Below are 13,881 nucleotides of genomic sequence, written 5' to 3' on the forward strand. Positions count from 1 at the left end.
GCCTTCCTTCCTAAGCACACACTTAACATCTTCATGTGGGTACAGCACGGGGCACATCTGAGCAAAGAAAAATGCATGTCCGTCCTCACTTCCATTCTACTGCATGTGTCATTGTCCCAGCAGGAACTTGATGGCATGCTCACATGAGAGGAATAAGAAATATGAAAACCACAGAGTATGGGCTGGAGAGGGGGCTCAACAGTTAAGAGCACTTGTTGCTTTTACAGAGTACCTGGATTCCCACACGGTACAATCATCTGCAACTCCAGTTCCAGGAGATCTGATCAGTGCCCATGGTGTTCTTATGTCCATGCATGCAAAACATTCATATACATACATCTAAAGAAATAGAATTTTAAAATAAAATGTTAAAACCCCACTGTAGTGTAATAGGGCTAGTTATAAAATGTGGATGGGGTTTGGAACCAGATAGCAATGGAAACAGTTGCTTCTAGGAGAGCAGACAGCCTGGAGAACATGTCTGGAGAGAAGACTACCTAATGGCCATCATCATCTTGCAGGAAGCAAGGAAGGTAAATCTCAGACTCATTTCCTTCCCACTTTTTTAGCTTCTACTGCTTCCTTTGGTTGGCAGAACACCAGATGCAAGAAGAGCCAGTGCTGATTGATGCTGTTCATGCCACTAGAGAGCTGGTTCTAGAAGGATGGAGAGCAGACCTGGAAGATCAAACAGAAGCACTCTATGTGTGATGCTGATCTTGGTTGCCAATCTGACTACATCTGGAATTGACTAAAACCCATGCAGATAAGCACACCTATGAGGGATTTTTTTGCCTTTTTTAAGTCATTTGAAATAGGAAGAACCATTCCTAATCCAGATCTTTAAGGTGGGAAGATACACCTTCAGTCTGGAACATACCTTTCTATAAAGGTTGGGGAAGAGCATTTGCTCTCATTTTTCCTGCTTACTCTCGCTCTCACACTAAGGCCATTCCTTACATGAGAGCCTACTTCTTTGGGATTCCAGTGTATACTGAAGACCATTTAAGACACCCAGACTCATGGACTGAACAACCACTGGGTTCTTGGACCTTCTGTTGGTAAACAGCCATTGTTAAAATAGCTGGACCACAGCCTGTAAGCCATTCTAATAAATCCCCTTTATCTATCTATCTATCTATCTATCTATCTATCTATCTATCTATCTATCTATCATCTATCTATCATCTGTTGGTTTTTGTCAGCTTAGTGGCTACATCTGAATCTACTGATATTTTAACTACTGTCTGTGGTTCCTCAGTCAGCACCCCACTGCTCAGGTCATGGTCTGGAAAAATTTCAGGTCCCCCAGACCCCAGCCTGCCATTGCCACCACATTTAGCTTTTACAATAAATCTTTATTGTTCTACTTACTGAAAAAGACTTGGGAGTCAGATGTTGGGGTGAAAACCTGCTAGCTCAGAAAGACCAAGAAGCAACCAGCTGATCTTCCTTTTTGTCTGGTCACCCAACAAGACAGCATCTCTCCAGCTGTCCCAAACCAAAAAGACCACAGGAAAAACTCCAAGTCCCTCCCTACCACTTCCTGTGTGTCTCTCTGTTTCCCAGGTTCGTCCATACTCTCTAGGGCTAATTCTTGTCAACTATGGCTCCACCCCCTGATCCAATGTTGATTTTATTAACAAAGAGTTGGGTTTTACAGTATAATCAAATACCCCACAACAACAAGATAGATAGATGACAGATAGATAGATAGATGATAGATAGATAGATAGATAGATAGATAGATAGATAGATAGATAGATAGATCATTCCATAAGTTCTGTTCCTTTAGAGAACCCTGACTATCACACTGTGTCAGATTCTTTCTACTGGCACCAAACATACAGCTGAGGTTTGCTGCCCTTGACATAGTTTATATATGTTCCATCTCTTGACCCTGAGTGTTCTTTCTAACTCCTTCCCTTTGAAGCTGACTTTATCTCCCTTGCCAACTATCTTTCTGTTTCTGGTTAAGCTTGTAGATCCCCAAGTATTTGGCATCATGAAGGATTATGGGGCATTGTTGTAATAGGAGCAGCGGACTGGGCTGCGTCTCACCACCCGGCTAGCTTTACCCGAAATAATTACACGGAAACTGTATTCTTTTAAACACTACTTGGCCCATTAGTTCTAGCCTCTTATTGGCTAGCTCTTACATATTGATCTAACCCATTTCTGATATTTTGTGTAGCCCCACGAGGTGGCTTCAAGGAAAGATCTTAGCCTGCGTCTGTCTGGAGTGGGAAAATCATGGCGACTCACTGACTCGGCTTCTTTTCCCCAGCATTCTGTTCTGTCTACTCTGCCTACCTAATTTTCTATCCTATCAGAGGCCAAGCAGTTTCTTTATTAATTAACCAATGAAAGCAACAGATAGAAAGATTACCCTCTTCCATCAGGGCATTTAGTCTGCTTCCTGATCTTTGGGGAAAAGCAATGCTAAGCAGTAGCTGGTAATTTATTTCCCTCAGTAAAAACTCTTGGCAAATTTCCAGCAGGGGACTCATCTTCCAATAGTATTTAGGAGTATCTTATCAAATCTAGGCCCGGAAATGGGACACTCACTGGGAGAAAGGGCAGAGTGGAGATTTTTGTCTAGAAGCAATGGTTAACATTTGAGTACTACTGAAAATCTTTTCTATGAATTTTAGAGACAAAACATTTTCTTTTTCTTTTTCTCTCACTGTGAGATCCCTTCTAGCCATCATATGTCATTGTGGCAAAATCTGCCTCGCTTTAAGATCTTTTGTTTTCTTTGGGACTGGAAATTAGGATTTATTCTTTCAAGCCTTTGTAGTTTGGTATTTATGGGTTTCAAAGGAACTGGCAAATAACCAGGAAAATTTTTATATGAAGTGAAAATGGTTGTCATGTATTCCTCTCCTTATTCTGGGATGCTCCCCCTTCTGTTTCAGAAGAGGGTCTCTGAAATTGTCTTTTGTGAGCTCCACTCTCTTTAGTCACAGAAAGGGACATCTCAACCAGATTGGACTGAAAAGAGAGCCTTATCCCTTGAATGACAAGTCTGGGGTGGAAGGAAGCATGCACTCAGCACCTAGGTGACCCTCAAAACATCAACATGAATCCTTGCTTGAAGCAAGTGAGGAGCCTGGGATCATAATACCTGCTAATGGAAAGACTTAGAGAAGAGGGTTTCGAGTTCAATGCCAGCTGAGGCAACAGAGCAAAACCCTACTCTCAAAACAACAACAGCGAAAGGAATTAAAACCAAACCCAAACCATCCTTGCTTGGACTCTGGATCGGCAGGCATGTTTGAAGAATGAAGCTCCCATCTGAATGGGAGTTGTGTGAATCTAGGCAGCTGCTTCCATCTCACTAGAAAGGAAACTAATTAAAAGGGTATTTAGCAGCATATGGAATCCCTAGGGCCGCTGCCACTGCTGCCCCAGGAATGTGAGCTCACCCGGGCAAGGTCGGAGCGCCTGCTTTTGTGTCAGTTCTGAGCCTGCTTAATAGCTCAGGCAGCTGGTGTGCAGCTCCTCTCCTGGGAGGGCATGTGCTCCAGAAAACTTCAGAGGTGACATGTTTCCTAAGTGCAGAGAGGGCTTCCAGATGCCACAGAACAAAACAATGATCACAGCCCTTGGTTTCTGGGAGAACTGGTCTTCAGAAGCAAGCCTACACAGACAAAGAAAAGCCAAACTGTAGCCCCAAGTCACGTTATAGGACCTCTGAATCAACTGGGCTTTGGCCTTTGAACCCTAGCCTGTTTATATACGCTGATATGGTTTTCTTGGTTCACAGTCCCCAGTCCCCTTTGAGCTGACTGCCTGTCACTTATCAACCAGAGAGTTCTGCCTTGTTTGGAACTGCATTGCCAGTCCTGTGGAGACCATCTTGTTACTTGCTTGGGGAATTTTTCCAAAGTTTTCTCGGCCGTGCCTTCTGAATACTCTAGAGGTATTGGTATGGACGTGCCTGGGGGAGGAGAGGGAACCGCTGTGCCCATCAGCCAGCCTTGCTGGTCAGCAACTTCTGCCTTGGCCTGTGTAGATCCCCAGATTCTCTCCACTGTTGGCCCTTTGGCCAGCATTCCAAAGAACATCACTGTCAGCGATGTTCACACAGAGTTCACACAGGACATCCTCCATGCCAGCTGCAACGCCAAGATAGACACTTGATCTCTACAATGTGTGACCCTGGACAGAGAACCACAGGTCAGCATGCATTTTAAGGGGTTGGTAGGTGGGATCAGATTAACCCGTGATTAGCTTTCTGCTATAGGACGCATCGTGATAACTTATTATATTCGGGAATGAACATTTTGGAGCTGTCCCCTCATTTAAAAAATTTAGAGTAGTCCATAGCTTATCCCCCTCCACCCAGATATCTCCGTCCTCCTCATTTCTTAGGGTCGCCTGGCTCTGCGGAGCAGGAGCTAGGTCTGGGTGTTAGGTAGTCCTGCTCACCTGCCTCCTAGTCTATGATGGCCCAGGGAACTGCAGCGTTTAGGGCTTTTGACCAGGAAAATAAATGAGATTCGGGGACCTAGGCAAGGGATGAATGAGAACTCTAATTTCTCAGAATCTAAAACTTGTTTCTTAAGAATGGCTGCGGACCTCCTGGAGACAATGGTTCTCTCTCATTTGGTGTCCTTAAGAAATGTAGTCTGAAGTCTCTCGGGCTTCTTGGGTTTGGGAAGATGACCTCTTACGCCATATTCCCCTTTCCTAGGGAACACTAGTAAGTTCCAGGTTACCTAGAAGTGGCAAAGAGCATAAAGGAAAAGACCTGGGGCAGCCAGATGAATGAAGAATCTAGTTTGGAGGTCGACCTTTGCTCTCCTGGTAGCCCCCAAGGTGGCTGGACACTAACTCACCTGGAATGCCCATGAACTGATGACACATTGGTGGTCATTGCTTCATCGGGGTGCAAAACTGTACTGCATTGTGATCACTGGTCTTCAGAGGAACTGAGGCTGAACAATTTATGTACTGGCTGGTTTTGTGTTGTCAACTTGACACAAGCTATAGTCATCAGAGAGGAAGGAGCCTCAGTTAAGGAGCGGCCTCCATGAGATCCAGCTGTAAGGCATTCTCTCAAATAGTGATCAGTTGGGGAGGGCTCAGCCCACAGTGGGTGGAGCCATTCCTGGGTTGGTGGCCCCCGGTTCTATATGAAAGCAGGTTAAATAGGCCAGGGGAAGCAAGTCAGTAAGCAGCACCCCTCAATGGCCTTTGTGTCAGCTCCTGCCTCCAGGTTCCTGCCCTGCTTGAGTGTCTGTCCTAACTTCCTTCAGTGATGAACAGCAATGTTGAAGTGTAAGCCAAATAAATCCTTTCCTCCCCAACTTGCTTTTTGGTCATGGTGTTTCATCGTAGCAATAGACACCCTGACTATGACAACCTCTAAGCCATCTGGTATAAGGTGACAAATTTAGACTCTAGGTCTTCGTTTTGCTCTAGGATTTGAAGAGGAGCTATTGAGTAAATAGGAGAACAATGGCGCTTTAACTTTTCAAACAATGTGGAAGGCATTTAACTTCTCCCAGAGTTTCTGGACTCTGGGTTTTATTACCCTTACCGATGGGATTTCCCTCTGAGCCTAGAGACCCAAGAGGCTAGTGGGCCTGTGCTGATGAGCCTGTGGTATAGGAACTGAAAGCAGGCTTTAGAATGACCACGCAATTCAAAGGCTCTCTCTCCTTTCCCCATAAACAGATTATGTATTAGCTTGATTAGGAATGTGTAAATAAGTTGTTTCCTTCCCCTTATTTTCAACCCTTGCTCTGCAAAATCCATTTTTTTTCCTCTGACGGTGGAAGGAACTGATGTAGTTGTTCTGTGTGGAAGACAATGAAGAGGCTTTGGGTCCTTGCCAAGTACACTTCTTGCCAGGGCCCCTTTCCTCTACTCAGTTAATTATGAGTAATTGTTTGGGTTGTGATGGAAGAAATATTAGACAATGGAAAGAGAGAACAGAGTTCAGAATATTGCTGCGACTGATTCATGCTTTGGCAAGAACCCTTAACTAGATTTTATGCTTAGGTCTTGGGACAGTAAACACGGGAGCTTTGCCATATAAGCACATAAAGCTCGACTCAACAACCTATTTTGAAAAAGTAGAAGGATTTGAAAAATGTAGGACCAGCACTAGCCATTGGGTAAATTCCACGTCAATCATGGCCAGTGGCCCCCGCAGAGGGCCGAAGTTATTTTAAGCTGGATGCTAGCTAACACCACTTATATTTAGCTGGTGCGCCAATTTTTTTTTATGGCTTAGTTTTCGTATGTTAGATAATTCTTGCGTTTTACAGAAAAGCCCTGATTAGCTTTTACTATATATGCTCAGAGAAGGACGCGAAGCCAAGAGCATGTGAATCTGTCGAGAAAGCTGGGGAAAACAGACGCAGTTTTCAGATGGGGGCCTGAACTGTGTCAACCAGGAGGCTGGAGTAAGCACAGGAAAGTCAGAAGCAAGCTCCACAGGAAGGCTGACTTAGGAACTTGCTTTTATACATTTTGTTTACTTAGTTATTTACGTATTTGGCCAAAGAATTAAGCTTAGGGCCTTCCGAGTGTTAAGCACTCTACACTTGAACTGTGCCTTCGGCCTTTCTGGTTTGTCTTTTCAGAACAGCCTCGCTGAGCTGCCACAGCTGACCTTGGACTCATTCAGAGGCTCAGGCCGGGCTTGGGTCCGAAATCCCCCTTTCTCTGCCTCTGGAGAAGCTGCACTCACAGGCCTGTACCATAGAGCCTGACTCTGTTTCTGTTTCTTAATTAATAAAGTAAGAGACAAATACAGGAAAGCATTTTTTAAAGAGAAAAAAAAAAAAAAAAAACTAAAGGGGGCCAGAGAGATGGTTGAGTAGTTAAGAGCACTTGGTGCTCTTCCAGAGAACCCAGCTTCAATTTCCAGAACCCATGAGGTTTGTCTGTAACTCCAGTTCCGGAGGATCCAGCGCCTTCTTCTGGCCTCTGCGGGTGCCAGGCATGCAAGTGCACAGACATACTTGCAAGCAAAACTCTCATGCACACAATATTTTTAAAAAAATTTAAACCTTTAAAATGGCCTACTACATCACTACCTGAAGATAACACCTGGAAGTTTTTAAGTTTACCTAAATTTTTATTACATAAGGGATTTATTTCTGAATAATAAGCATTGTGAGCTGCTTTGCAGTGTACTCTTGCAATTAAAAACACCTCCCAAGTATTTCCCTTGCTTCTAACTCAGCGGAGCAGGTGTTAGTGGCTAATGTGATTACATTGGACAGTTGTATGTTTGTGCAAATGTATATAGGGGTTAATTTGTATTTGTTTGGATGTCATTACATCCTTGGCGAACCACCTGGTAGGGAAACCCTCTGGTGGGCATGGGTGGTGTTTAGTGACTTCAAATCTGAACGGCATCTCTATGTTATAAACATATCAGTTCCCTCGGTCACACCTTGGGAAAGGCTTTAGGGTTGTTTGCCTTTATGTTCGGTTGAGGATTTGTTTTATTTTATTTTGTTTGGCAGATTCTGATGAAGCACAGGTTGGCCGAACTTGATATATGGCCAAGGATGACTTTGAACCTCTGATTCTTCCACCTCTGCCTCCCAAGTGCTGGGATTATAGACGCCTTCTATCACACCTGGTATAGGTGGTGCTGGGGGATTGAACCCAGGACTCGGTGCTCTCTAAAAAAAAAAAAATGTACTCTATCAACTGAGCCACATTCCCAGCCTAGGAATTTTTTTAATAGAAAATTTGTAATCATATGTAACCACATATGTTTGGTTTTTTCTTTATATTTTTAATTAATTTTTATGCCCAGGAATGTCTTTGGGCTCTGCCTTAGTTAGTATTTTTATTGCTGTGAAGAGACACCGTGACCACAGCAACTCCTAGAAAGAAAACATTTAATTGGGGTGGCTTGCTTACAGTTTCAGCAGTTCAGTCCATTATCATTGTGACAAGGAGCATGGTGGCATGCAGGCAGATGTGGTGCTGGCTACATCTTGACCAGAAGGCAGCAGGAAGTCAACTGAGACACTGGATAGTGTCCTAAGCACAAGGAAACCTCAAATCCACCCCCACAGTGACACACTTCCTCCAGCAAGGCCATATCCACTCCAACAAAGCTGCCGCTGCCTCTGAGATTATAGGGTCAGCTAGGCTCAGTAATAACTGCTCAGTTACCAATATCTGTACCAGGTCTGAATCCGGCCTGCCAACCAGAGCAGGATATCAAGAAACAATGGTGCTGCTTTCACTAATAAAGAGGGCAACAGCACCGTTCTTACTGAGCCTAGCTTGTTTCCCAAGATGGACGAAAATGCTCTGTCAGCCACGCTACAGACAGAGTCACCAGAAAGCACATTGGACTTATCCTGGGGAAACGACAGTGACCCATCTATACCTAAATAGTCACCTGTGAAGCCATTCTGGAAAATGAAACATCAGCAACCATCCAGATCCTCCAGCTCAGCACTGCTAAGAATGGGAACAGGAAATGCCCCCAAACACCACTAACAGGACATTAATGGCAGGAAGTGATCTTAAAGTTTAGCCCTCAAGAAATACAAACAACTTTCCCTTGCAGCTGAAGGTAGATAATTCTGAAACAAAAGAAGTCTAAATGAATTTTAATGGAGTCAGGAGAAGAAAATGTGCTGTGTGTGTGTGGGGGGGGGGCGTGTGTGGGCGCACGCGTGCATTCATTCACACATGATTTCCAGTCATACCAGTTGGAATTCTAACAAATAGCAAACTGTTTACTGCCCTGTCTATCCAGAACTCCTGTCTTAACCAGTTTCCTTGTAGCTACAGGTTAGTCTAGACAGTTAGCACTTAAATTTTTATATCCAGCAGTGAATGGGTCTATATATTTCATCATTCGTTAAAAAAAAAAAAAAAAATTTTTAAGACACCCCATTTTAATCCTTCATTTCTCCTCATCCAATTTTGATGTGCAAATATATGCAGATATTTAAGTTTAAATTTTTGTCTTGTCCATGAATCATGTACTATAGTCAACAAATGAAGGAATGATTCTGAAGAATGTTTCTTTGAGAATAATTTATCTTAAATTTTAGAACCATTTTAAAAATACAAATCCCACCTCTCTCTCTTTCTCTCTCTCTCTGTCTCTTTGAATCAAGGGAGAGACCGTTGGTTTTTCTGTTTAAAGTGTTGAAACTCGCATGAACGAGAAATGTTTCGTTCCACTGTGTAGTTATTTAACAAAAGCAGTAGTGTCCTAAATATCTGTGGGCATTTATGATAAACACTTAAGTAAACCTCACTTCTAAGTTATAGTAAACTATGGTTATTTTCTGTCTTTGTTGTTTATCGTATGGTTCAGAGGTGATCCACGGCATATTAATTCGTTGGCCAGATCAGGACGCTCCTTAGGGTCGAGCTCTCAGGGTCTTGGACAATTCTAGTCATGGCCATCGACTGTCACTGTCTCAAAAAATCCTTGGAAGACACGATATTGTAAGGTAGAGTCATCTCTATAGAAACCGCCATGGTATGGGCAGGTTTCATTGTGGATATGAGAGAAATAACAGTCAGAGGCATCTGGAAGAGTCCAGAGCACAGAGAGAAAGAAAGAAATGGAACATGGCAAGAAGACTGGACATGGCCAGGGACATCTGTAAGAAAGAGAAGAAGAGCAGGGAATGGGGGGTGGGGGGCGTGCAGTGCGGATAGCAAGCGCTGGAGCAGTGACTAATGCAAACAGCTGGGTTATAAGAAGGGTGAGCAGTTGTGGGGAGAGAGCCCCATGCGCTGGTGGGACTTTTGGGTAGAGGAGGAAGTGAGAAGGGCTAGGATGCTAATTGGGGAGACAAACGTTCCTTTTGCTGGAGATAAGGAAAATGACTTCTTTCGGTATCCCGAGGAATGCTGGCTTTTATCTAACTGCAAGCTTTTAGCTAATCCTCCATCAGTCCAGGCTGAGCTCATTTCTGGATATTTGGACTGCCTTTTGTAGTTTGGGGAATTGGAGTTTCCTTTGGGCCTGATAATCTCTCGCATTTGAGAGAAAGCAAGAACACCCTCTTGGGCCTCATTGCCCTGCTCTGGACCGTGCTAATCAAACAACTGTGGTTCACTCGGCTAACCAGGGTTCTCAGTGGGAGCCACACGGGAAAGGTATAAGCATGCAAAACATACGGAAGTTCTATTAGCAATTAAGAAAGGGGTGCACAGGCAAGCACCATTAACATCCCTTTCTTAATTGCCAGGCCTGGTGATCCATGACTGTAATCCCCGCGCTCGGAGGCAGAGGCAAGCAGATTTCTATGAATTTGAGGCCAGCCTGGTCTACATACAGAATTCCAAGGCTACATAGTGAGACTCTAAAAAAGCAGTGCGTGTATGTTGTGGGGAGCCAATACATGCTTAATTTGAAAAGATTGTATTTCTTTAGCTGGGTGGTGGCGGTGGCGGCAGTGATGGTGCACGCCTTTAATCCCAGCAGAGGCAGGCAGAACTCAATGAGTTTGAGGCCACCTGGTCTATAGAGCGAGTTCTAGGACAAGCGCAACACAAGAAGCCATCTCAAGAAAAAAACAATCCAAAAAGCCAAACCAAAACAAACAAACAAACAAAAAATATATATATATATATAAACAAATTAAGGTAAAAGTTTATACACATATACTTTGACTGTCACAAAGAACAATAAATAATAAAAATTCCATTATTCTTTTACAGTTGACCTGTTCTCTAAGCATATACACTGGTCCACTGGGACTGAATCCAGCCTAGAAGCTATTTCTTCAACGCTGTTGGAAGTGCTTTGGCATTTTCTTACCATGAAACAATTTTCCACTCACAGGATGGTGAAAACCATTATCTGGAAAAAACTCACCTCTGTCCTTTTAAGAGGTGTTAGCACTGGGTTCTGAACAAATGCCATCCACGGAACTGCTCCTGCCACATACTCGGGTAGAGGATTCACCCTCTGTTTTCAATCTGACATAGGCATGGGGGTGGGTTCCTCAAGAAAAGAGAAATATGACTTCATATGGCACCCTCCTTCTGCGGGCTCACCCCCACTTGGGTGTAGGTGGGGATGTTTCTGTAATCTCATTCCTTATTCTCAGATTCTGAGAACTTACACACGCTCAGCCAGACACTGGTCATATTTTCCTGATGTCGGATTTGGTCATCAATGCTAACAGCCAGCTATACGTAGGTCCCATGGTCTCTGCAGCTGACGGGGGTTGGAAGTCCCAGGAGGAATGTGAGCACCACACAAGAGTTTGCAGGTTGAGTCAGATTATCTCACCGTCTGGTCTTTTGCATTTCCTTCCTCCCTCTCTCCTGCTGGGTTTTTCCTATTTGTCTCTCGTCTGTCCTGTCCCTTCACGCAAAGGCAAGCTCATAAGGGAATGAGACAGGCTCACCAACACATGACATGCTGTGTGTGTGTGCACACACACAGACAGGACTGCACGCTTGGTGTGCTAGTCCCCCCCTTTGAAGTTCTAAGTTTAACAAATCTGATGCAAAAGGGTATGTATCTAATTATGATGCTTCAGTTTTCAGTAGACGTCCATAAGGTTTGCTGTTGTTGAATTCAGGGTTTTGTTTGATGGTTTTATTTTTCTTTTGCTGGGGATTAGAATTCATCCTGAGAGCATTCACAATCTTCTTTCTGGGCTCTACTCTATGAGAGGGGATCTGCTGAAAACTGAAAACGGAACTTAGAGGAAGTGACTGCTAATCCCGAAGATGGGAGGAGAGACCGCCGACCCCAATAATCAATGCCAATAAAAGCAAACAATTAATTAAAGCCAACACAGGAGGCATCCCTCTAAGGCAGGGTTCAAGAGGTCAGCAGAGGACATGGGCAAGATAAGGGTTTTTTCAAAAAGCTCAAGGACGGGGGTTTACAAATATGCGGTTTGGGGGACACACAGGCAGGGTCACAGAAGCAGAACATAAGATGCTCATAACAACAGGAGGGCATAGTTATTATGAGCAAAGGTAAGGTTCAAGATGGGCCTAACAGCTTTTTGAAACAAAGGCATGATTGCCATTTCCTTGAAGAGGCAGTACAGAAGCATTTGTAGTTACGGTTACAAGTGGAACAAAGGCCAGTCTTTGAGAAAGAGAGATTTAATCATAGACAGGAATGAACCTAGTTTGCCATTATTGAAAGATGGCTTTCAAGCCCAAGATGAAGGCAGGCTGGTTCACCAGTAACAACTCAGATGATCTGAAGGGGGCTGGAAGACGGCACGGTAGTTAATAAGAGCACGTTTGCTCTTACAGAGGATCCAGACTTGGTTCCCAGAACATACAGCCATCTGTAACTCCGAGGGATCTGACAGTTTATTCTGATCACTGGGTATGCTTGTGTTACTACATACATGCAGACAAAACATAAAACATACAAATCTAAAAAAATAAAATAAAAGACATACGTCTAAACATTGTTTTAAAAAAACAGACAAACAAGCTAAAACAAAAACTAGATGATGTAACGGCCAGGAGGCAAACCCACCAGATTAGTGAGTTACGGGAAGAACTGGCTGCTGTGCTGAGACCCACAGTCTTATGTCCTAGGCAGTCTTCTGGCTTTAGGAAGCTAGAATATTAGGAATACATTTGAAATTAAGACTGTGTGCATGTCTTATCTACAGCCCTGCATTTGGGAGGCAGAGGCAGGAGGATGACAAGTTGGCCAGCTTGACCAGAGAGAGCCTGACTTAGAAAACAAACAAATACACTAAAAACAAAAGAAAAAAAAATCAAGAAACAAGAAATTTAGGGGTAAATCTGCACCAGAAAATAAACTATACTGTGCTTCAGAGAGTAAACTTAGCGCTGGCTTAGAATCCAGGATTTACAAGGGGTGAAAGAAAAGAACCCTAGCTTAGCCGAGGACTCCAGCGTGTAAGTTTTTATCTGAGGAAAAAGGAACAATGCAAAAAGTAAGGCTTATTTCTGATTAATCGTCTGGATCAAGCATAGACTTCACTTGAAGACTGAGACTCAAGAAGGCTAGGGAGAGATTGGTGGGGAACACTCATTGCTTTTTCCCTAGTCTTATATCTGCTGATTTGGGAGTCTCAGGAGGCAGGTGCCTTGATTTTAGACACCTTGAGCACCACGAAGCACACAATTCTGGAGAAATTGTGAGCTTTCAGTGTCCTCTGCTGGAGAAAGGACTTTACATAGCTCTATGAGGTTCCTCCAGAGTTCAGTTCACCAGTCTCAGGAACAAAAACAGAAATCAGAACACTTTCTAGAAACTTCTACCATCCCCCTTTACAAGCCTCCAGAGGAAAAGAGACTACGTTCTCTGCATGAGAGAAAAAATCACCTCCATGTCTGAATTCCTTCTTGCTGGGCTCTTTAGAGAAAGATCACATCTTACAGACTGGGGAGAATCTGAACGGCTCCTGCTATGTCGCTTTTACTCAGAGGAAAAAGCAAACTGCACCCTGAAGGCAGCCGCCCGGGGAAGCCAAGGGGACCAAGCTCTGCTGTGAGACCAGGCCAGGACTTGCGATGGGAAAGCAGCTGCTCAAAGCCCTGTTCGCCGGTGTCTGTGTCCTGCAGATGGCTGACCAAGGATGGAGATAAGTAGGATTTATGGGAGGGGTCTCCCCAAAAGGTCCGACACACAGTCCTCTTTCTAGTCAAATAGAAAAACCTCATTTATCTGTTAACAGCATCCAGGAGAAAATGGCCCTTGAAGATGCTATCTGTGGAGAGCTGTAACAGAAGCTGTTTGTGTCGGTGGAGGTGAAGGAGCCATTGTGGCTTTGAATTCTCAGTCAGCCTTTGCTGTGAAATTGCTGCCTAGGACTTCTCATTTACAGCACTTGACACTGCCGTAGCTGCCAGGACCCATTAGTACCGTCTGGATGGCTGCCTCTGCCAATTAGAAAGAATTTAGCATTA

The sequence above is a fragment of the Chionomys nivalis genome, chromosome 19 (genome assembly GCF_950005125.1).
Source record: "Chionomys nivalis chromosome 19, mChiNiv1.1, whole genome shotgun sequence".
Taxonomy (NCBI): Eukaryota; Metazoa; Chordata; class Mammalia; order Rodentia; family Cricetidae; genus Chionomys; species Chionomys nivalis.